The sequence below is a fragment of the Octopus bimaculoides genome, chromosome 1 (assembly GCF_046866305.1).
Source record: "Octopus bimaculoides isolate indiv1 chromosome 1, ASM4686630v1, whole genome shotgun sequence".
NCBI classification, from domain to species: Eukaryota; Metazoa; Mollusca; class Cephalopoda; order Octopoda; family Octopodidae; genus Octopus; species Octopus bimaculoides.
Window position 1 is genome coordinate 75,648,185 of NC_142928.1, and position 27,500 is coordinate 75,675,684.

The window sequence follows — 27,500 nt, forward strand, 5'->3', positions numbered from 1 at the left end:
ACATACAGTGACTCCAAATACTGCACATATACATACATTCATTCAAACATATCCTCTTGATGTAGAAAATCCAATAAAGGAGCCTTCCATCTGGGTTAGAAACCGGTTATTTCTCTATTGGCAAGAAATCGTGAAATACAATTGAATAATGATATACATATACATACATACATGCATACATACATACATACATACATACATACATACATACATACATACGTACACACGCACGCACACACACATACATACGTACTCATACATGCATGCATACATGCATACATATATACATACATATATACATACGTAAATACGTTAGCACGCAGCACACACACATGCATACATGCGTACATAATACATACATGCATGCATACATATATACACAGATACATGCATACATATATACACAGATACATGCATACATACACACACACACATACATACAAACATGGTGGAAGTCTCCTCGTGACCGAGTAAGACCATTTCTTAAGCACCACAGGCTAGGCTTAAACACAGTGGTGCAGTCATTCCGAAAATTCTAGAGGCTTTTCTGTGTGCATTTGCTTTGAGCGGATGAAGTTTTGCAAAGTACAGGACCTGCATTCAGTGCCATCAGTTATAAATCTAGTGGCAAAACCAAGGTTGACACTACCAGAAACTAACTATGCTTCAGTTTTTTCGCTTGAGTATACCTTTCTAAAGAGAACTACGGCTCTTTCACTCCCATTGGACCACATGCTAGTTTACTCATAGCTGGGAGCTAAGGAGTGCTACTAATTCGGGTCAGAACAGACCTAGGAACAATAGTGGCTAAGATGTGGCTCCACACACCTCAAGACCGTACCAGGGTTCCAGGCATGCGGTTTAACAAGAAGCGAATTCTGAACAGTAAAATTATCGTGCGCAAGCTGATCCAATCACCCACAACACCACCATCGCACCCGCGCGCGCACACACACATCACACCCAAGACATAGAAGATATGAATAATTAAGTAAACAGTCAAACAAAGTAAGGTGTTTGTGTATATAACGCTCATTTAATTGGTCTTGCATTCAGGTTTCGCTTACCATATCACCGAAGATTTTCAAGTGAGAGTGCGAGAGAGAGAAAGAGAGAGAGAGAGAGAGAGAGTGAGAGAGAGAGAGATAGAGGGAGAGAGATAGAGAGAGGGAGGAGAGAGAGAGAGAGAGAGAGAGAGAGAGAGAGAGAGAGAGAGAGAGAGAGAGAGAGAGAAAGGAAGAAGAGAGTGAGTGAGACTCAAAGGCAATACACCTTCGCTCCAATGCCCGCGCAAATATTATTATCAGGACACAAAGCCAAGAAGAATTATTGTAAGACATTCTAATTATTCCGTTGATCTATTGGTTGGATTGGTACTTTATTTACCGATTCCGCAAAGATGAAAGACAAAAAAACACACATCAGTAGAATTTGAACGCAAATTCAAGGGTGTCAGTACAAATACCATAAAGCATCCAGCTGACATCAACATATATGGAAGCTCGCATAAAAATTTTACTGGTCATGTTTCGGCATTTTATCTTAATCACATTAAACTACATTTGTGTGATCGCTTGAGGAGCTGTGGAGATTGATGACGGCTATAGAAGAAGCGTTCGGATTACTTATGCAAGGTGCTCTTCTGGGGTGTCTTTAAGTATCGTATTCGTTGCATGACATCGTCTGATGCCGATTACTGAAGAATTTGTAACTGATGAAATGAAGGAATACCAAGTTCAGGACCATGGTCATTTCTCTCGTTATATATATATATATATATATATATATATATATATATATATATATATATATATATATATATATATATATATATATATATATATATATATATATGCGTGTGTATGTGTGCGTGTGCGTGTGGCCACATGAGTTATCATATATATATATATATATATATATATATATATATATATATATATATGTATATATCTATATATCTATATATATATATATATATATATATATATATATATATATATATATATATATATATATATATATATATATATATATATATATATACTTTCTGCATTTGTTGTCGTTCTTTTTGTTACTTTTGTTTAAGAGTACCCCAGGTTAGACCTAATCGAGTAGTCAACTTCTTGTCTAATCACAGATTACAATCTGAAAAATGGTTGGACATACCAGGATATATAGAGCACGATATCTCGTGGCTAGAAGAAATATATAAAGCACGATATTGATGTCTGGGAGTCTTTTGTTCATAAGTTTGGTTTATATCAGAATTCACCTGACGATAAACAGCAACAATACCTCCAACAAGAACAACATGAATAACAGCAACATCACTACCAGTGATAACAACAGGTACAAAAACAACTAAAACAGAAGAAAAAAAGGATTTTTGGAATGAAAACTTTTTATAGTCATATAATGTATAAAAATTTACAGCTCAATAAAATATTGCAATAATAATAATAATAATAATAATAATAATAATAATAATAATAATAATAATAATAATAATAATAAAGAAACGACAAAGTATTTCATATTTTTGTGTTCATATTTGCCGGTGAAATATCTTGTTTTTATTCCAGCAATTAGTAATTTAAAATATTAGTGATACGTGATGATTTTACGAGAAATTCAAAAGTTTGTAGTCGTCTAAAATTTAGAGAATGGAAACCAAACTTAATTAAGCGAACATCATTCTCCTCCTCTTCTTCCAAACCATCTTCATTGTCCTTCTCCTCCTCCTGTTCCTCATTATCCTCTTCAACATTATCGTCATCATCGGCAGCCAACGGAAGTAACATCTGTATTGTTATTTGAAATTTGAATATTTCAACATCGAATATTGATAAATATCATTTCTCTTCTGAATTCTCAAGGGACAGTTTTAGAAAACAGCTTCTTTAAAGTTGTTTACAAAGAAGAAATATCGGTAGAAAAGTGGGAATACAACTGACAATATCTGGGCATGCCAGGTTAGTTGGCAACTGAACGTTTCAAAGTTCGTAGCCAGTCAATGAACTAGAAGTGAATAAGTGTCACGCATGAACACGGTTCTCTACGGTGTTGTAGCAGGACAAGTCTAGCATATCTTGTTAGTCAGCAGAATTAAAATTAGATGATTTTCTAGACCATCCTTGTTAGAGCAATCTAGTTTTGATCTTTTTGTAATAGATTGCTAGGAACAAAAACCCTACCTATCTCAACTCGATATTAAAAAGCTGAGACAACGAATATAGACCTTAGAGAAATTTAATATTTTCTGGTAGTTACTTTTTTTAAACTAAAGAAAAAGAGGAATACTCACTGAAGTTATTGTCCCATAAGCATCTTGTAAGAAAAAAGGGAGTTGAAGCTCATAGGAACATTGATAAGAGGGTTATACCAAATATAGTGCAAAAGTAAGCCCGACGTCTTTTAAGAACCAAGTGCTGTCGTTGAAATTGCAGTCATTGGTGCAATTTAGATGGCAACTGTTGAGAAAGAGTATCAGTTCCTCTATAGTGAACCTTCCTTTTCTCTTACTTCATTGCAGGCAAATAATCGGTTCCAAGCAGAAATGAGTTCTTAATGAACGGAGAATGCAAGCTGCTCGACATTTATTAATGGCTACGGTTGTTTACGTAGATGACACAGATGGCGCACTTAAGAATAATATGCACAGATCGACGATGTTTAAAGTTGAAGAAACTTGTACAGAAGAAAAAAAACATGCAGCTATCTATAAGCGAGCCAACGTGCAACAATCTACAATCTATTCGAACTGCTATATAAAGAGGCTATTCATTACTGCATTAAACCGTATTACAATAGGAAAATTATGTTAGACTATTTAAAGCCTGTTGTTGTGAATTGTAATAACAATCACATTTCGAAAACAAAAGACATATTGGATAATGTAGTCTCTGATACATTATGCTTTTGGAAAAATAAAAATGGAGAGTCTCATCTGAAATTCTTTTGCACAAGACTGGTCGATGAGAGTTCCTTTAGTACTAGACAGCAACAAACGAACAAGAAACACAAATATACAAAAAAAAATGAACACCGCGTTAAAAGTATGAACGTCTATAGTTAGTTATAGTCTATGATATAATTATAGAAATTCGATGCATATTTTAAATGCATCTCTTACAGGAACAAGAAAAAAAGCAAGGCGATTAAGATGATTTTTCATTGCACATATTTCATTTCTTTCTGCATGTTCATAATACCCTCAACATGGCATGTATAAACGTCAGAGACACCATTCAGTACTGTATTAGGCTGCTTTATAAGAGTTAAGTAATAGTTAATCTATTTAATGCATGTAGTTACAATATGCTACTACAAATAAATACTAAAGAAAAGGAGAACGACGAAACAAGAGATATTCATCAATATTTCCGGCAGTAAGGGACACCTGTATTAGACTTTTTTCTGAAGTATATTCTTCCGCGCATTTATCGAATTCACTAGATTCAGTAATAAAATATAGCAGATATTACATTTGTCAAGGTAAAAAAATGTAATACTTTAGATATTAAATATTGCAAGGACGCCATTAGTAAGAAAACAATAGGAAACCAACGCAAAATAAATGTGCAGGGAAAAAATATATAGTCAGTAAGAATGCTCTTTCTTCAAGGAAAACATAAAACGATATCATAACATCAACGTATTCATAAATATTCATGTGCATAGAATGCATATACATTCGTACGCAAATGCGCACGCACGCACGCACGTACACAAGCAAGCGCAATCTTGAGCGCACATGCTTCAGCACATGTTTATACGTCTCGTTAGAATTAAAAGAGTTACTGAATGGTTCACTTCTGATTCCGCTTGAGTATATGCACACACATCAACACACAGAGACATGTAAATGCTGATACGCACGCGCACACTCAAGCACAGACACACATATAATACTAAAAAAAATGCAAGGAAATGTGTGTGAGAATATATATATATATATATATACATATATATATATACATACATATGTACATATATATATATATATATATATATATATATATATATATATATATATATATATATATATATATATATATATATATATATATATATGTACATATATATATATATATATATATATATATATATATATATATATATATATATATATATATATATATATATATATATATATATGTATGTATATATATATGTACATATATATATATATATATATATATATATATATATATATATATATATATATATATATATATATATATATAATACAGATGTGCATAAATACATTTATACATACACGTACACACATGTATACATATATACATACAAATACATAAATATGCATGTGCATGAGGATATATATATATATATATATATATATATATATATATATACATACATACATATATATGTGTGTGCGTGTGTGTTTGTGTATGTATGTGTGTATGCATACTTACACACACATACACACATTTATATACACATTCATATGTGAGTGTGTGTAATTACACATACACGTATGTGCTTGTGTGCCTTTACAATCGTGATACTTACGTCCCAGCTCTCTATAGATATACTACCTGACAATGACATTTACCAACTTCAATGCTTTACTGAGTATTATTATCAAAATAAACAATTAAATCCAGACGTTCGTGTATTAGAGATCCGTTCTGAAAAAATCGTCAATGTAAGGAATGAAAAGACTGCGATGTATAGTTTGACATTTCTCCACAAAAGTCGAGCATTAAAAATCTTCAGAAAAAGGTCAAATCTCTAGAAGAAATTCTATAACAACCAATATCTATCTATCTATCCATCCATCTATCTATCTATCTATCTATCTATCTATCTATCTATCTATCTATCTATCTATCTATCTACCTGTCTCTCTCTCTATCTATCTATCTGTCTGTCTGTCTATCTGTCTGTCTGTCTGTCTGTCAGTATTAGGGCTTTTATTGTATGCATTTTTAACGATTGGAAGAGAAGATACACACACACACACACACACACACACACACACACATATATATATACACACATGCATATATAATGGTAGCCCTATCTGTCTGTCTGTCTGTCTGTCTATCTATCTATCTATCTATCTATCTATCTGTCTGTCTGTCTGTCTGTCTGTCTGCCTATTAATCTATCTATGTATCTATCTATTTGTATCAGCCTGTTTGTCTATGCACGTGTGTGGCTTGTGCACTCTATCTGCATGTGTGTGTGTGCGTATGTGTGTGCGTGCGTATTTTTATGTGTGTATGTATGTGTGTGCGTGATTATGCGTGTTTGATGGTGCGACATCCATGTATGCCTCCAATCTTTCATATACATATTCACCAATCCATTCATACACAGATAACCATTAAATCCACACTTACACATGTACATATACACAGACACTCACTCACACGCACACACACACACACACACACACACACACACACACACACACACTCGCATACGCATCTAATACATTCCTATTACATATGCTTAAATGCAAACACAATTGCAAACCGAAGCTTAGGCATACGTGCAGCATATCTCTCTAGATGTTTATAAATGCACTTATATAGAAGCATAAGGAAAGGTAAGACATTTCTACAGAAATATAAATGCAAACCTTTTCATGGATGGTTACACAAGGCAAGTAGCTTTATTTCTTTTAAATACTAAAAGCAGAAAAACGAAATAAAGCAATAATCCATCAAGTGATGAACTATTAATACAACGTTAAGTACATAAAATAGCTTTTATCTGAAGCACTCTAGTCTTCTCGGCTTCAAAGACCCATATGTACGCACTCAATAATAATATACACAATTATACACAAACATACGTCAGCGTAAATACAAAAGCTCTGATATAGATGTATGTGTATCCGATTGTAGTTGTGTAAGTGAATGTATTTATACATATGATATGCGTGTGTGTGTGCGTCAGAGAATGTGCGGATGTGCGAATGTGTGTGTTTCGCTCGTTGCATATTCAAATACAAAGGTGCACAACCAAAATTCTTTGGATATTGACCATTATCTATCTACCTACCTATCTATCTATCTATCTGTCTATCTATCTATCTATCTATCTATCTATCTATCTATCTATCTATCTATTTCCCTGTTTATTTGTCTATCTATCGAAAGATAGATAGACAGACAGACAAATAGACAAGCAAATATATACATATATATATATATATATATATATATATATATATATATATATATATATATAGATCGATAGATAGATAGACAGACAGAAAGACAGATACACAGACACATAGATAGATAGATTGATAGATAGATTAATAATGGTCACTATCCAAAGAATTTCGGTTACGCACCTTTGTACTTGAATATGAAACGAGCGAAACACACATTGGCACATACGCTCGCGTACACACACACAGACAAACACACGTATAAATATATAGATATATAATATATACATTATCGGCCGCACTTCAATGCCCAGGGGACGACTCTTTCATTGTTAAAACACATGAAAGTGCGAGGTACCTAAACTCCGATCCCATTCAGGAGTGAAAGATACCAGTAAATCGCTTTTACACTATCTATACATAACCAAAGAGTAACAATCTAGTTCGTCTCCGGTTCGATTCACGCGCGTGAAGTTGATAAGTGACAAAATTGGTTAGGATTTTAGCAACCAGAGAATGGAAGGAGTCAACTCCCGGGCGAACCGGCGAGAAACCAAAGCACATACATTAAGGATCTGTGGTCGACAACACTAGCACTGCCTTTAATTCGTTATTGAATATATATATATATATATATATATATACATATATATGTGTGTGTGTGTGTGTGTGTGTGTGTGTGTGTGTGTGTGTGTGTGTGTGTGTTTGTAGGTGTGTGTGTGTTTGTAGGTGTGTGTATGATTGTAGGTGTGTGTGTGTGTCTGTATGTGTTTGATTGCGTGTGTGTGTGTGTATGTATATATATAGGCACCGAATAAAGTAAAATTTGGACCTCAAAACTCCCTGGATTCTAAAAAACATTGGACCACAATGTCTTTGCAGTGCTAGTACTCATACTAACATTTGGGCTGCTTGAATTGACGGTTGATGAGATCCAAGCCATTGATGTGAAAACCCGAAAAATACTAACACGCTCACATAATTTCCACATAAACAGTGATGTAGACCGCCTCTACCTAAAACGAAAAAAGACGGAAGAGTTATAACATCGATCCAAAATACCTTTAATTGTCGCATCATATCATTTCGGCAACAGCTTTTAACCACCAAGTGTCGAAGTGCATCCCTTCCCCAAGTTTGCATACATGAAGCTGATAACATCATAAGACTTGGAAAGCAGCACCTTGAGCAACACTCTTTGCCCGATAACCTAGAATACATGCCCAAAGAAGTTGCACGACTCTACCGCAACATATCAGATGAAAGAGTGAGCTAATATGAGCAAAAGACTATGCATGAATATGTTAGTAGAAAGCTTCATGATGATAGTAACATCGATCATCAAAGCAGTTTGAAAGGTATGCGTTTGCAATCCAGAAAGAGGAAATATCAACCAAATATCTGATACCACAAAAGGGATAGAGATGCAGATAAAATCGTAAAATGTGACAACCGATGCAGACTTTGTGGAGTTCTCACTGAAGATGTCAGCCACAACATAAGCAGTTGTCCAAAAATGTTATCGCGGTTTTATCTACCGATGAGACATGACGTTGTAGCTAGGACGCTCTAAAATGAAATCCGTCGGAACGATAATTCTGAGGACAAAGAAATAAGAACCCACTATATGGTAGAAGCCATAACCACTCATAATAGAAAGGAATACTGGTGGAATGTACCATTGAAGACCTCAATAAAATGTAAACACAACAGACCTGATATAATGATTTGAGACAGAGAAGAAAAACTGTGCACAGTTGCGGAAACTAGCTGCCCAGCGGATGTTAACATAAAGCTGAAGTATAGAGAAAAAGATAACACCTATGCTGAACTATTGAGAAATCTGCAGTTAGTCTATCCAGATTACAAATAAAGGCTTATATCTTTAATTATCGGGGCCCTGGGATATGTAACACACTGTCTAAATACTAATCTTGAGCAAAACCAGAAAGGGGAAAGCTAATTCGAAGACTACAGATTCAACCATCACTGGAAGTGTAAAAATCTGTAAAACTTTCCAGATGTTTATCATTTACATATATATGAGCGTGTCTAGATATGCAACTCTATGCATGAGAATACATACATACGTACACACATACATACATGCATACATACATACATACATACATACATACAAACATACAAACATACATGCATACGTACATACATACATACATACATAAAACGCATCCATAAAACAAGCATACAAATCTGCGCATACACTAACACCAAATACTGCACACATACACACATATGCACAAATACCTAGATGATGTTGATAAAAGTTCCAATGAAGGAGCCTTGAATCTATGTTAGAGTCCGGCTCTTTCTCTATTGACAAGAAATACAGAAATGAAACTGATTGATAACATACATACACGAAGGTTGTCAACTCGTAGACAAATATGAACATAACTCATAAATTATCCCGTCCTAGATGTTAAGGACAATGACTGGCAGTAACCCGAGCTGAAATTTGCAGTGGGTAATAGATTGCACAGCAACTCGAAAGCTGTCACCTACAAAGAAAAATTTTCCAGCAACAAACAAGAGGAGGGTCTCTGCCTTCGCAATGAGGTAGGTGGTATTTCCGAACGTTGTTCTTCTCGAGAGATGTCTAAAGATTATTGGTCTCTTAACTCAGTTGTTGAATGTTCGTCGATCCTATTGAGTTCGTAGGGTTTCCCACAACACAACTTTACCTACTGTGATCGAGGGGCGTGAGGCAGACTACGCGACCTGGATTCAGCTTGACCCGTGTCCTACTGACGTCATTTCCCTATCCCCTCTGTGGACGTCCAGCCCCTTTCAAAAGAAATGAGATGGCATCGAATGTAGCATGATCTCAGACGAGTTAATGCGCCGTCATGACCAGTACTGTCCGGCATGTTTCTGCTCAAGCGTTGAGGCTTACATCAAAACCTGCCTCAATGTGCTGCCATCAACCGCAACTAGCATTCAGCTTGAAAGCAACTGTCTGCGGATCGGTGTTTCCCTCAAGGTTTGCCTCCAGGTTCGTGATCTCCACAAATGCCGCTAAGGACCTACTGTGAATTCTTTTGGATCCACCCAACGTCATGCCATTATAGTGCTGGCTGGCTATGACGCCGTTAACGAAATCATAAAGCATGGCCTGGATGCGGCAGATTTCCCTTCCCAGGTCGAGGGTTAGATGGAAGGGACGATAAAAGGCCTCCTGGTATGACAAATTTCCCGTTCAGTGACGGTAGGCCCATTATCTGGGATGACTCATGCTGTGACGCCTTCACCAACGATAATTTGGTGTCTTCAGCTGCCAGCCCAGGCACCGCTGCTTGTCAAACTGAGAAAAGCAAACTGTCATGGTATCAGTCGCTCTCTGGCAGGTTTATGATCGGGCTTCTGGCGTTCTTGGCCTCTGGTCCACAAATCTGCTCACCGCTATTGCAGTAGTGATGGCTGTCCACAAGTACGAACTCCGTGACTGTTCCAGTGCATCGCTCTCCCCATCCTCTGGGGCAACGCCTTTTCCATTTTGGTTGATGGGACCACGAGACGGTCTGAATTACAAGAAATCGAGAAAATGTAAAAAATTCGTAGCTTACAATATCTTACCAAGACACAAAACAATATTATCACTTCTACCACACTATTCTGCGGTCTTTGACAGGTAATGAATTTAGTCCTGAATGTATCCGGCAAGAACTACTATCTTTAGGAAGCAGGGATAGTAGGAATGCCGGTTCAGTCGCCGACTAACCGAGCATGCGGCAGGTTGTACCGGGTTACCTGTTACCGGTAGCACGAAAAGTAGTTTGGCATATATACATGTTTACAAATACGCACGCGCGTACACACACACACACACACACACACACACACACACACACACACACACACACACATACACACACACACACACACACACACACACGAACACATACATGTAGACACACATATAATCTTCATTGTACTAAACAAAGAAGAAAAAAGAATATAAGCATATTTATTCTGAAGTAATCAACTAACCATGTAGCAATCCGCCAAGGGACTCAAATGTTTCTCCCGCCGACCAACAATACATAAAAAAAACTGCTTAAACCCTTATCTAACTCATAATATTGTTTTTTGTGCTAACTTAAATTTTGCTTTTCTTATTTACGCTGTGTTGTGCATAAAAAAACGGATATTGTACACTCCCTTACACATGCACATATACACACACATACACACAAATACATATACGTACACTTATATACTCATACAGTGTCAAACATACTATGTCACAAATGGTAGGTTTCTGAAACTAAGGCATTTCCTGTTTTGGTGCAGTTGCAACCATGAACATGAACTGCCTGCTTTTTGCCTGTGGTTTAAAAAGTAATCGTTCCGTTCACCAATAATTTCTGTGCTAACGTGTATTCTTTTGTTTTCTTTTACTTCTTTCAGTCATTTGACTGCGGCCATGCTGGAGGACCGCCGTTATTCGAACTAATCGACCCCAAGACTTATTCCTTCTCAGCCTAGTAATTATTGTATCGTTCTCTTTTACTCAACCGCTATGTTACGCGGACGTAAACACACCAACATCGGTTGTCAAACGACGGTGGGAGGAGAAACACAGACTCACAAACATACACCCCCCCACACACACACGCACACACACACACACACACACACACACACACACACACATATATATATATATATATATATATATATATATATATATATATATATATATATATATATATATATATATATATATATATATATATATATATATATATATATATATATATATATATGTTTGTGAGTCTGTGTTTATCCCCCCACCGTGGCTTATATATATATATATATATATATATATATATATACGACGGGCTTTTTTCAGTTTCCGTCCACCAAATCCACCCACAAGGCTTTGGTCAGCCCGAGACTATAGTAGAAGATACGTTCCTAAAGGTTCCACGCAGTGGGACTGAACCCGGAATCACGTGGTTACCACATACCCTCTTCTGTATAAAATACTGATAGTCACTTCCGCAATATAACTTACGATGTTAATGCTGGCAACTGAAGTAACTACAAGAAACAATATGCAGTAGTACCTCGGTTTTCGAACAGCTCTGATCAGGAATAAATCGTGCGATACATACATACATACATACATAAACACATACACACACACACACACACACACACACACACACACACACACACACACACACACACACACATATATATATATATATATATATATATATATATATATATAAAGCACGATTTATTCGTGATCAGAGATGTTCGAAAATGGAGGTACTTCTGTAGTTACTTGATTATTCTTATGAAGTACAAATATATTCAATTGCCTAATTATAAGGCGTATTTTACCGTTGATAGTTAATGAGAATTATATTACAGCCGACAAATAAAAGTCTACTAGGACAGCTGATTACCAACAACCTCCAAATATCCCTGAAAATATAGACTCCTGGCTCTATTGTAAAATGTCATTGTATTATCGTGTTTACGATACATGATAGCTGAGAAAATACAAAATATTTTTATTGCTAGAATTTTGTTGACCATAGATCTTCTTAAGTAGGGCCAATCAGAAACTAAGCAATAACAGTTAGCAACAGCAACGACAACAACAACAACAGCAACTGCAACAACAGCAATGTATATTAAATAACCGGGAATTGAACATAGTGGTAACTGGCCACTTTTTTGTAGTAAAGAAATTTCTGGTTAACACGAATCTTCATATATCATATCTGGCTACATAACTTCATGTAGCCCGTTGTAAATTATATTTATAGAGAAATAATTACACATATTTTATGACTCGAAGAGCAATAATTTTCAATGCCAAAGAAAACCACGTTGCTTGTAACACATGACACACCTCCTAAATAGTGAAAGTGCAGAGATGTCAGTAAAAAATACAAGTAATGATGCGCACCACTGACATTCAAAAGTTCACAAAAACTACCGAGAGATAATGCATTGATGACACAAGAGTTCACACTGTGAATGTAGAATCACCTTTAAGAATTCCTAACTACCATACATCTTTGATTTTTAAATACTTTTTTGTAACATCTAATATACGAATTGCTGGTTCTGCCCATGTCAAGTCAGAAATTTGTAAACAACATTACATTCATATATATATATATGTTATCTATTTTATATATATATATATATATATATATATATATATATATATATATATATATATATATATATATATATATATATATATATATATGTATGTATGTATGTATTATTGATTAGTTTATACAAACACTTACTGTATGTTATTATAAGTTGTTGAAAAACTGCACAATTGTAAAAAAGTTTTTTTCTTCTCAAATAGAGTTTGCAATATGTTTTCTATCAAAAAATCTAAATAGAGGCATGCATACGAACATAAATATATCTAATAATACCTACGGGTAAATATTTTTACATACCTTTAAATACGCTGTAAATATGTCTATATATATGAACTTGGTCACTAACATAGCTTCACTACCACACTCACTCTCTCTTTCTCACTCTCTCTCTCTGTATGTATATATGTGGGTTCATACACACACACACACACACACACACACACACACACACACACATTAAAAATAATGTGTGTATGTATATACATATAAATATATATATATATGTATGTATGCATTTATATATATGTGTGCGTGTGTGTATGTATGTATATGTATGCAGGAGTGCCTGTGTGGTAAGTAGCTTGCTTACCAACCAGATAATTCCGTGTTCAGTACTACTGCGTGGCACCTTGTGCAAGTGTCTTCTATTATAGCCTCGGGCCGACCGAAGCCATGTGAGTGGATTTGGTAGTCGGAAACTGAAAGACATATGTATATACATACATACATACATATATATATATATATATATATATATATATATATATATATATATATATATATATATATATATATATATATATATATATATATATATATATATATATATATATATATATATATACATACATATATATATATATATATAAATATATATATATATATATATATATATGTACATATATATATATGCATGTATGTATATATGTACGTATCTCTCTCTCTCTCTACGTCTGTCTCTCTAAACAGATATTATAAGAGATAATGGAATTATGTTAGCGACCAGGTTTGTGGCCATATACATACATATATACATATATACATGCACACACACGCACGCACACACACACAGACTTACACACAGAGGTATATAAGTAAATGTATAAATATGCATGTATATATACATACATATATACATACATGCTTACATATTTACGCGCGTACATACATACATATATATATATATATATTCATACATATCTATATAATTTACATATATATGTACATGTGTGTATATATATATGCGTGTTTTTATTCTCTTCGTCATTTTCTTTCGGCTATTGTTGGCGTGACCTTTCAAATGAAGACCGAAGTCGACATGGCGTCATTACTGCTTTCAAAGTTTCCAATTTAGCACGCATGTGCGTATCTAATATCATGTTGCTCATTTCCGACGACAACTATTAAACTAGTCTTGCTGTCAGTTGGATTTGGTGCAAACCACGGTTTAAGCATTTTTAGCGATGATTTTCTTCTCATGTTTCCTTTGGGGGTGATATGGAAAAATGTCCTATGTTCAACTTGAGGACGAAGGGAAAAATATAAATATCAATTGACAGAGAGGAAGAAGAACAGCAACAACATTTATGTTAAGTAAGTGAATACCACCACGTCGTGTTAAATTGTATTTGTACTTAGTCTTCATCATTGTAACGTATCTATTTGAACATCCCTCGTGTGTTTTTGCGTAAAATTGTTTGTGTACACCCTTTATCATTTCAATAAGTCTCAATTCTTTTAGTACTGTAAGGCACTTTTATATGTAATATTTTTCGTTTCACTTTGTTGTCTTACATCTAGTATTCTGTTGGCTGTTGGAAAAGTTTTGAGCAAAAATCGACAAAGCTTTCGACTTAGCTTTATCAAATGCATCACTGCGTTTTGAGTTCAGTTGCTGTTAAGACTGAGCATAATGTCTAAATACAAAACAAATAATTGCTTAGTCATAACAATATATAAATGCCGCTCCTTATAAAATTGGTCTTATACCAAATAAAGTAGAATTATCAATGGTGCTTGAAATATATTAACTGTATTGCTATGTGGTAGTTGTACGTTTTCAAATACATAATATATAATTTTCCGCCCATCTATCACAACGTGAAAAGCATCATAATAGTAATAAGCATCTAGGTGATTGAATAGATCTTATTAATACTTAACAATGTAGAACCTCCTGGAAATTTATATAAAGTTAAGCAAAGCTTATAAGAAATCTAACCGTGTAATAGCAAATATCATACGAATAAAAATACCATCCAGCGGCACGCATACATATCCGTACTCCATGGTCTAATTATTGCTAACGCAGATCACTATCATTTCCATGCTTTCAGTTTTAATATTAAGATTATTATTATTATTATTATTATTATTATTATTATTATTATTATTATTATTATTATTATTATTATTATTATTATTATTATTATTGTTCAGTAGTTTTATTTTTATAACGTGCTTTCACTTCACTACCGAGCGCAGCTCTGTGCGCCTTGGGTATGTGCTGTGGTTTGCTGTGGTGCTCTTATGTTTACTGTATTGAAAGTGTTTTGCGTAGAATGTGTGCAGTACCCAGTAGTGCAATTTTCTGTATGTTATATATATTTGTAAGTCCTGGTGTTTTTGTTATGTATTTGTCTGAATATTTTTTTATTATACCTAAGGCACCTACTATGATAGGAATTGTTTCTGTTTTTAGATTCCACATTCGAGTTATCTCTATTTCCAGGTCTTTGTATTTTGAAAGTTTTTCCATTTCTTTTAGAGAAACGTTGTCACCTGCTGGTATTGATACATCAATTAGAAAGCATTTTTTTTCTTCATGATCTTTGACAACTATATCTGGCCTATTTGCCTTAATTTCTCTATCTGTGTGTATTGGCATATCCCAGAGTATGGTTGCTTTATTATTATTATTATTATTATTATTATTATTATTATTATTATTATTATTATTATTATTATTATTATTATTTTATTTATCACAGGTTTTGTTGGAGCTCCTGGAGTTTTACATGCGTAGCGCGCTTGCTACCTGCGGCCTACGGTACCTTGCTATCCATTCTTTTTAGCTATCTGATACTTTCCAGATTATTTTAGCCGTGCCAAGGAGGCAAACATTTTGTAACAGTTCTACTGGGCACTCTATTCCAGTTTCCTTTATATTCCCCATGATGCCTTCTGATACTGTTCCCCAAAATGCAACAATAATTGGCACTATCTTCATTTTCTCTTCATTTTCCATAGCCGGGCTATTTCGTATTTAAGAGGACTGTATTTATCTATGTTTTCGTCTTCCTTCTTGACTATTCGTGGGTCAAAGGGGCATGCAACCAACATATGTGGTGCACCTTGTCCACTACCACTAGGACATGTTTGTTATGCTCTAGCATCTGATCTGTTTGGATTGGAAAATCCTAGAGGATTTTAATAATCTCCGACTACGCCACTCTCTGCCGTTTGTACTTATACCACATCTTGCCTCTCTCTGTAGCCCCCCTCTTTTCGCACAGGTTACCATGTAGCACTTTCGCTACTTGATCGTGTCGTCACAACTTGTAGTGTTTTTCGGTAAGGCAAGTCTTATGCATTCATTCGTGATATGGGCAATGGTTTCATCCACTCGATTGCCGATGCGGCACAGGAGAGACACTTGCTTCTTCCTAAGGTTGACCCTCCAATTCGTAGCCAAAGCTAGATCTCTTTTTCTAGTGTTCTTTTCATCACCCAGTCCCACCTACTTTTTCAAGCAACTTCTGTTGTGGCTATATGGAATTGGTTGTGTAGTCCCTTCTTGTGTAATTCTTCTTCATGTCATTTTTATACTTCTTCCTTTGTTTTCCCTTTTTTCAATGCTTTCAATACTCTATGCTTTCAATACTCTCTATGCTTTCAATACTCTCTATGCGTTCAATATTCTCTCGTTCCTAGCAAGGTTTCCTAACTCTGGCTAGATGTCTCATTAAGCTCTCCTGTTCGATACGCACGTAGTCTTCCACACTTAACAGTCCTCTGCCTCCATTTGTTCTCTTCGTGTGTAGGCGATCAGTGTCTGCATATGTATGATGGGTTCCATGCATCATTAGGGGATTTCTTGACTTCCTGTCCGTGTCCTTTAGCTCGTTGAAATAGAATGTGATATTTTTCTGCTTTCATCTTTGCATACAAGCCGCAGCGTCCAATTCTCTGTACTAGATAAGTACATGTTCATTACTATTGTGGAAGTCTTATAGCACAGTCCTAACTGCATCATTCCTCTTCCTCAATTACTTGTAGGTAGGTACAGGTGATCAACGTCTACTTTTGAGTAGTGCCTGTTCTTAGATGTTAGTAGTTTTCTTATCTTCCTGTCCAGGCATTGGAACTCTGTAAGATTCTAGTTAATGATGTTAAAACTATATTGGACTACTGAAAGTGCCAGGGTGTTAATGTCTTCGATGCGAATTTTAGAGTTGAGTTCAGTGTTTAGTATGAGTCTTACTCTCCTGTAATATTCCTTTTTTATTTATTTCTTCACAGTAGCATGTTGTATAACATCTTCATTTATCACTAGGTATCTGTAATTTTCTTGTGGGTCAAGTTCCTTGATGGTAAATTCGGTATTTAATTTAATGGGAGCTGCTTGCCTGAACTTGCCTGTTACAAAAGCTGCTTTAGCAGACTTATCAAAGCCAGAATCCAACCAGTTGCAATTGCTGAACCCTTTAATAATTGTTAAAAGCCCTACTACCTCTTCATCATTTCTAGTAAACAGTTTCAGATCGTCCGTATAAAACACATTGTTTATACACAAGAGTAATGAGGAGTGGAAGTCACCTCATTTGAATATGATGTTAGGTTGGCTCCTCCCATTACTATGGTTTAGAAGGAGACGAGTCTTCTTATTAATCATCATCATCATCATCATCATCTTCTTCTTCTTCTTCTTCTTGTGGTTTGGCTCAGATTCGGTCTTATTCCTGGTAGGATTGCAGGTAGCGGGTTACTAACTTTAGAAACCCCCCGATGATCCTTGCTGCCCCTAAGAGACAAACTTTCTGTAGGAGCTCTACCGGGTATTTTAACTTTCATCATCATGCCCTTGTGGCAAATAAATGAAATCATTATCATTATTATTATTATCGTCATCATTAATAATATTAATACGCCAATTTCTTTGTACGTACCTGATGCGTGTGTCATGCTTAAGAAATTTTGTTGCTTAAATAAAAAAGCATACCTAGAACTCTTGTAAGAGATTTGAAACCACCACCTATAAATTACTTTTCAACGACCATGCTTACTGGGCCACCAACGTATCATTAAAATTTGTTAGAAAATTAAGATACTTAAATTTGAGGCATGGATCGAGCAAGGGAGAGAGGAAGTTCTAGGTCTTCTACCCATTTGAATTCGGCCATACACCAAATAACAAGTTAAGTCTTATATTCGGAAATTAAAATTTTGAATTTGTTTTAATTATAAAATTGCACCTCAGTTTAAAAGTGTCTTTTGGCTTTCGGATACAACCTTTTCTTCCTTTTTTTAAATTTACAGTTTCTTGGTTTGGTTGGGACTTTTCCAATTTCTTTTTTCTTGTATCAAGTAATGGACGAAAGCACTTAAAAAAAAATTAAATTCATAGAGCCGAACAAAATCAAAAATATTAATTCTGTTTTTTCCCTTTCCCTTAATACTAACAAGAGCATAGTTTGGGAGAGATCTGGCTGTTATTTCTAGGAAGTTGAACAACCACATAGAGTTGTTCAATTGGCTCATTTGTTGATGTGTATCAGTAAGCAAAAGCTAAAAGACACAGACACATATGAATGTATGTGTGTTTGTGTGTGTGTATGTTTGTGCGTGCGATAAGCGTCGCGTGGTGGAAATAAACGCAACTTTCTCTTTCTATATTTTTTGTTCAATTAGAATTTGTCAGTTTTGCTCAGGATTTTTCCAATTTCTTTTTACTTGAATCAGGCAATTAACGAAAGCATTTAAAAAAAAAATTCATAGAACCGAACAAAATCAAAAATATCAATTCTATTTTTTGCTTTTACTTTTTACTTTCCTACAATGTAATTATCGTATCCTATATACTGAGACGGGAGCGATGTCCTCTCCTAGCAAATATTAAATGGACACAGAATATGTGTCGTCAGGAAGGTGGAAGAGATGTCTTTCTGGAGCTATACACGTCAGTAGCACTGTCTTGTATAGGACGTCACATATGGTTAGCAATTATATGTTACGATATATATATATATATATATATATATATATATATATATATATATATACATAGATATATATGTGTATGTATTTATGTGTGTGTGTGTGGTTGTGTCTGTGTTTGTCCCCCCACCATTGCTTGACAACCTATGTTGGTATGTTTGCGTCTCTGTAACTTAGCTGTTCAGCTGAAGAGACTGATAGAATACGCACCAGGCTTACAGGGAATAAGTCCAGGGGGCAATTGCTTCGACTAAAGGGTGGTGCTCCAGCATGGCCACCGTCAAATGACTGAAGCGAGTAAAAGAATAAAGGAATACGAGAAAAACGTTCCGTACCACTAAACCAAGAGGTTTCTCTGAATATGTACGATGTATTTTAAGGCTAAATAGTAATTCTGTTTAAGTTTGTGTAACTGAAATATTTTGGTTGGATTATATAGTTATTAGTTTTATACTTCTTTCTATATTCTGTCGCAATATACTTTCCTAATATAGGCACAAGACATGAAATGTTGGCGGGGGGCGGGCAGTCTATTAGATCGACCACAGTACACATCAGGTGCTTAATTTATCGACCCCGAAAAGATGAAAGCAAAGTCCACCTCGGCAGAATTTGAACTCAGAACGTAAAGACAGACGAAATACCGCTAAGCATTTTGCCCAGCGTGCTAACGATTCTGCCAGCTCGCTGCCTTTAACTGTCACAATATAGAAACATTTCTCAGCACACAATTTACAGATGCCTACATTTTTATATTTTCCTTGAAGTTTTCACGTAGTTCAGCTAGTTATCATCATCATCATCATCATCATCATCATCATCATCATCATCATCATTATTATTATTATTATTAAGTTAGCGAGCTGACAGGACTGTTAGCGCGACGGACAAAATGCTCAGCGGCATTTTTGGCTTTACGTTCAAATTGTGGCCGAGGTTAGCTTTGTCCTTTCAGGGTCGATAAAATAAGTATCTATAGATCACTGGAACCTTGTGCCTATAGTATTTTTTATCGTCGCCGTTGGTGTTTCTTTTACACATGTCTTTCTCTTCGCCTAGACTCTCAATTCTACTTCAAACTAAAACTACAATGTTGTTTGGAATACTTCCCGAATTGTTACCTGTAAATTTTGTTCCCGATACGTGGCGATAGACAACAACGGGATATGTTTAGAGATTTTATATTTTATATCCTTTTGGGTACCCCTCGTATATTAATTTGAGAGTGGCTGTTCCATTCTTTGTTTTTTTTTTTAAATGTTGATACTCTTATCGTTCAAAATATCCCATACTACGTAAAAATATATAATACGTGTCGTTACTGAACTAGCGCGCAAAACAAATGAACATACAAAACAAAAAATCATACGACGGAATAAATAAATAATTTAAGAATAAAAAATAATGATTGTGTAGAGGAATGTTTGATAGAAAATGAAATGGTCTCAAATATTTTAACACATATTTTGAACGACAACTGTATCAACATATAAAAACCCAAAGAAAACAAAAATGGAACAGTCGTCCACAAATTAATATACGAGGGGGTACCCAAAATAACCGGAAACGTTCTCTGTGTGACAAGCCCATTGTAATTCAGGCTTCCGCCGCTGAAAGCCACTTGATGCGACCCTGGGACAGCAGTCTGCCGACTGGCGTCGGGTCTTCATACCGTGCTATCACGTGGTGCGGCTTTCATTTGCAGTGCTTCTCCCCTGTTCGTCGAATGTTGCTATGTCTTAAACGAAGTGACAGCGTGCTTCCATGAAATTTTGCTTTCTATTGGGGAAAACGGTGGCCGAAACAGTTGTTATGCTTCAAACAGTTTACAAGGCCGCTGCCATGCGCAAAAAACACAGGTTTACAAGTAGTTTTCACGCTTTAGAAATGTTCACTTGTCGCTTGAGAACCAGCCTTGTTCAGGGTGACCGTCGACCTCCCGAACGAATAAAAAAAAAACAGCACGAAATTTCATGGGTGTGTCCTGGAACTCCTGCCAACAAATTTTGAGCGAGAAATTGCGATTGGAAAGAGTTGTAGCAAAATTTATGCATCGCTTGCACAAGGAAGACCAACAACAGTCACGATTGAATGCGTGTCGTGAACTGAAAGGCCAGCTGGAAGTTGATCCGGACCTTTATTCAAATGCCATCACTGGTGACGAAAGCTGGTGCTAAAGCTACGACCCAGAAGCGAAGCAGCAATCAAATCAATGGAACCATTCAATTTCACCACGCCCCCACCCCCAATCAATTCAAGTGAAGCCCAATGTTAAGACGTTGCTGATTTGTTTCCTCGATGCGAACAGAATTGCCGACACAGAATTAGTTTCTCCTGGTCCAGCTTTTAACCAGACATTTTACTTGGCAGTTCTGAAGAGACAGCTTTTGACTAAAAATGGCATGACACCGCATACCCACCCTCCTCATTCGTCCGATCTTGCTTCCTGCGACATTTTTTGTTCTCCTTAATGAAAAAAAAGTCCTTAAAGGAAAATGTTTTTGCAGATGTTGAAGAGGTGAAGAAAAACACGACGCAGGCGTTAAAAGACGTCACTTCGCAATAGTTGCAGAACTGCTTCGAACAGTGGAAAACACGTCTGGACCGATGCATTGCTTCAAATAGAGAATACCTTGAAGGTCATATAAGTGTAAACATATAAAACAAAGTGAATAAAATAATATTGCAAAATTCCGGTTTCTTTGTGGTACTCCGTTAGACGATGTATAAATCAGAGTTCTTATGGAAGTTAATTCTTACATCTGTTGTCACAGAAATATAGTTTTTAATTTTGCAAATGTCCAAGAATGATAAGTTAGCTCGGCTAATCATACGAAACCAGGCAGTATTCTTTGCTATAGGATCTTAGCCAAGAAAGAAGAAAGAGAAATAAATGTGATTGTGCTTAAACAGATGACTGTGCATCCCAGTTACTGTCAAAACTGCAGTTGAAAAAAGCACGACAGGAAATAGCGGGAGATGTCCACTCGATTAAATGATAGAAGGTTTTTGGTACCCTCTGCTCTTTTAGAATTCATCCAAAACAAAGACTGAAATTGTTAAGAATATCTTTGCACATACTCGTGTGCCCTAGTATTTTGGAGACAAAAATGTAAATGTGACCATTTGGGCTCTACGCAGTATGTGTGCATTGTTGGTAAATACTATTTTTGACTGTCATTGGAATATTACTAAGATATTTTATATAACCTTTTCTTATTATACCTAATGCTCCTTTGATGAGCGGGACTCTTTCCGTTTTAGAGTAAATTTTTTCACACTCTCTGCCTGTAAGTATGTTGTATTTGCTTAAGTGTACCGATTCTTTTACCGATATAGATTAATGTAATGAAATAATAATATCAGGTATTTTGCAGGTTTTATCTTTCCCACTGTTGAGGATGATAGTGGATCAGTGTGCTTGAATTTTCCGTACTCTGCTCTCTGGAAAACACCGAAGTATTGGCTTATTATCTTTTTTCATTACTGGCTCTGGATGATGTTCATACAAGTTTTAGTTTGTAGTGATTGCGTATTCGCTTATACCGTCATGACAGTTCAAATATTCATTTCGCATTACTATGAAATAAGATGCGCATTGATTTCATCTTATTCTTCACCAAACCTGCATTTTCGGTCTTCACCTTTTCTTAAAATAAGGGCTTGTTATATATTCTGGTAAGCAAGCTTTCCTATCGTGCTGTCAGTATGGACCATTTTCTTATTGTTTTAATCTTAGACACCTCAACAACTCATGTGTTGTTTTCTGCTCTACACAGACCGCCGCTATCGCCCCTACCTTCCATCTCATCCTTACGGAGTCGATAAATTAAGTACCACTGAAATACTGGGGTCGATGAAAATCAACTAATCCCTTCCCCATAAATTTCAGGCCTTGCACCTTTAGTAGGAAGGATTATTATTATCATTATTATTATTGCATGAAAGATTGTGATGGAATAGCTTAATATTACCTTTAACACCAGAGCAGTGGCTCTCAATCTATCGCCCGCGGTATCTACGTGCTGCACATATTTTCAACTTATAAATTAAAGCTTTTTATAATCTATGCAATTGTTTAGTTTCTTCACAATCGTGCTATCATGCGGTTATATGCAATTATGATTAGTAAGAAATAATTTCCTACATTATGCAAAGTGTTACAAACATTTTGCGTATTATCTCCAGTGAAGAACAAATTCAAAAAACCCGAGAGTTCTGATATAATATAGCAAATTGAGAGTCACTCTTATAGTCGATGTGTATCATTTTCAGTTATCGTGAGATATCAAACTTAGTTTTTCCTTTGTTTTAATGTTTCTTTCTTGAAGAAACAAAGATTTTTCAACATTAATATTTAGTAAGCACTAATATTTGAACGAGCCCAATATGAAGACAAATTGAAAAATTCCATATTATTTAGTCAAAGTTATTAATTGTAAGTTACATCATGGATTCATATCTATAATGTGTATTCCTAGTAGAGTGAGAGAATTAGCAGCTATGAGCCAAGAAGAAATATATATTTATTAGAAACTGTCTTGAGAAATGAAAGGTCTTAATGAAAATCACTTGTCAAATTTGTCATTGCCGATTACTAATGAGAATACCTAAGCTATAACATTAATATAGTGGCAATTGAATACTGTACAGCAACTAAATACCATGTACAAGTTACAAGTTACGCGACTAATTAAATTATTGATACTACATGGACGTAGCAATAACTTGATGCATCAACTAAAATACGTCTATTTGTTTTCATTCATTCTTAACAAATTAGACACCGATTTAGATATGTATGCGTGCGTATTCAAATATCATGAATCTCGGAGTTGTTTAGGTCGAAGACAGCTTTGGTCTAACAGATATGTAATCGAAAGTATGGTTACTATGCTGTCTTATATTCGGATTTGCTGTAATTAGGACTATACTATCCAGTGTATTCATCCTTTATTTAAATTTAGGGTAAGATTTCATTGTTATTTCTGGCAAGTTGAAAGTTGAGTTGAGCGAGCACTCAAATGTTCTCTCACTAGGTTCAATATTTATTTATGTGCGGAATTTAAGTAAAAAATATTGTTAGCTTTATGTCTCAAGTCCTCTCAAAACAGAACTTACTTTTGTAAAACTTACCTCGCGCCAACAAGAAATAATAATAATAATAATAATAATAATAATAATAATAATAATAATAATAATAATAATAATAATAGAGCAGTGCAAGGCTGAACGGGTGTTTGGCTGATAGAAAGAGAAATTAACCAAAGAAAACAGAAACAACTAGAAGATAGATAACGCCGAGATGAATAATCTCCTTTGTCATGGAATCTTTACATTGCTAACACAAATAAGAAAATTAGACAAGAAAGCGAGTATTTTATGAGACATTTCTATATAAAATGAAACTGAATTCGGTGATAAAAGCAAAATATCTTCACTTTGTATACGCTATTTATAAGTTTGATAATAAAAATAATTAAATCCCTTAAAGATTTCTTGAGTAATTTAATTTTTTGTTTGATGGTGACGTTTGCCCCTTTCATCTGTAAAACACAATTGTTTTACTCACGATAAATTTAATAAGAATTCGGACAAAAGGGTACTATAGACTTCGTTTACTAGCAAAATAGTTTACTACGCTACAAAATTGTTCATTTGACTTTTAGATGTTCTTCTTATTTATCCATTTCTATTGATGCTGCTACATCAATCTTTTTAAATACTCAACTATTGCAATAGACTTCATAGTAACGTATTTGAATGTAGATATCACGTGCTCGAATGTAAAAGACACTGATTTAATATTACTTTGCCGTACAGGTGCAATAAAAGATCTTAACTGCAGAATATAGCATTATGTCAGCAATTCTTCAATGTGATCAACATAATATTTGCTCTTAGATATTGGTTTCAAATTTTAGCACAAGGCAGCAATTTAAGGTAGAATGGTTGACTACATCGACGCCAGTGATCAACTGTTACTTATTTTATCGAACCGATAATCATGAAAGTTGACTTCGGCGGAATTTAAACACAGAACTTAATGACGGACGAAATGCCGCCAAGCATTCAGCCCGGCGTGGTAACGATTCTGTTCAGCGTGCTAACGATTATGCCAGATCCCCGCTTAAATTTGCTCGTAAGTATTACCTGCAGTAATGTTATTGTATATCAAATATGAGCGTGATAACTCGCTAGAATAACTATGTGTCAGCATGTTTCTGTATATTCATATAATAGACGTTTTGTTGCTGGGTGCAATATGATCTCGACTTTCAACAACGCTTCGTTTATACAATGTATCTGAAAATGCAGATGTAATCGATAGATTTTAGAGAGAATTTATGTACTTTAGTGAACTGACGACTTCAAAACTATAGGTCATTGAAGATTATTTAACGTTTCTTCAATGACCTAACAAGCACTTCAGGGTATTTCAGTCTTTGCTTTCTTGGAAATATATGAAAAAGAACGGAATTTTTTGATGTACTAAACTTTAGAATGTCTATATAGTATCCATATATATCATATCATATTTATCATATATATAATATATAAAGTTTAAAAAACATCGTTCAACTAAATGTTTACATTTAAAATGTATAGAAAACAACAAAACGAAGATAGGTCAGAGAACAACAATCAGGTGTATTAGTTTGACGCCCGGGAGGATTGGAAAAGTCTTTGAAGTTTCGAGCCTATGCTCTTCGACAGAGAGGTAGGATAAGGAAAATGGGAGAGAGAAAGAAAAAGCGAAGAGTGAAAGTAAAAGCGGGGAGAGAAAGGAAAAGCGAAGAGAGAAAGAAAAATCGGTGAGAGAAAAAATTGTGTTGGGATTAGCTGTTTAACATAGTGAAATGACCGGAACTGAGTGAAGGAAAGATAATAACGGTGACCTCGTTGAACTGAGATGCAGAAGTATGTGCGAGTATATAAGAATGATGTGTGAGAATATGTAAATGAGGGCGAACGTATGTAAATGAATATGTGAGCGAACTTAAAATTATGTGAGCCTGTGTGTGCTTATGGGAGCATGTGTATGTATGTGTATAAGTAAACCAGTGCCTGTGTTGTGTGGAGTGATGTGAGCTCCATGTATTTATGTATGTATGTATATATGTATGTATGTATGTATGTATGTGTGTACGTATGTATGTATGTATATATGAAAGTGTATAATATGTGTATATGTATATATGTATATATGTATATGAATGAGTATATATGTGTATAGTACGCGTACGTGACCTATCAAGCGTGTTGTATGTGTGTAAACGCTTGAGTGTAGCAATTCATATGTGCTTCTTTTAGTAATATGTGTACATCTGTGCGTGTTTGTGTGTGTGTTCATGCATGAAGAGAATTTTTGTTCCCTATGTGTGTGTGTGTGTGTGTGTGTGTGTGTGTGACCCTAGTGTGTGCATTTGTGACCCTATTGTGTGTGTGTATTGTGTATGTTTATTGCGCGAAAGCTTTATGTGGTTATGCGTGTTGGTGCATTTGTATATTGTATGTGTATTTTGTGTATTTTGTGTATTTTGTGCGTGTGCAGTGTGTGTTTATTTTAGTGATAATTGCGTGCTGTGATGGAATGCATGGATGTGCGAGATGGGGAAGAGTGACGAGAATTAGGGGCTGGAAGGTATTGGGTGCTAGTGTATGGGAAGTAGGAAGGTGTGTGTGAGTGAATATGCATGTGACTGTGTGTGTGTTTGTGTGAATGTGTGAATAATTTTGTGTGAATGTATGCATAATTTTGTGTGATGTGGATACTGAGCTATACAGTGTGTGTGGATGTTTGTATAATAGTATGTGTAGTGAGGCTACTAAGTTAGGCAGTGTACAGGGGTAGAAGTCGAGGAAAAGAGTCAGTTAAGGGTAAGAGGTGGGTGTGAACGGATGTAGGGTTGGTTTAGATGAAAATTTGATGTATGAAGACCGTAAGAGTGAAAGGAATGAAG

The 27,500-nt window shown here is 35.2% G+C and overlaps 1 long non-coding RNA gene across 1 annotated transcript in view; it reads left to right on the forward strand.

Moving 5' to 3' along the window:
- Nucleotides 1-14,738: 14,738 nt before the first annotated feature.
- The window catches only part of LOC149137591 (uncharacterized), a 149,228-nt gene continuing 136,466 nt past the window's right edge, over nt 14,739-27,500 (forward strand). Inside the window, exon 1 of the long non-coding RNA XR_016238761.1 lies at nt 14,739-14,913. This is a non-coding gene — a long non-coding RNA (uncharacterized LOC149137591). The remainder of the gene's footprint in view (nt 14,914-27,500) is intronic.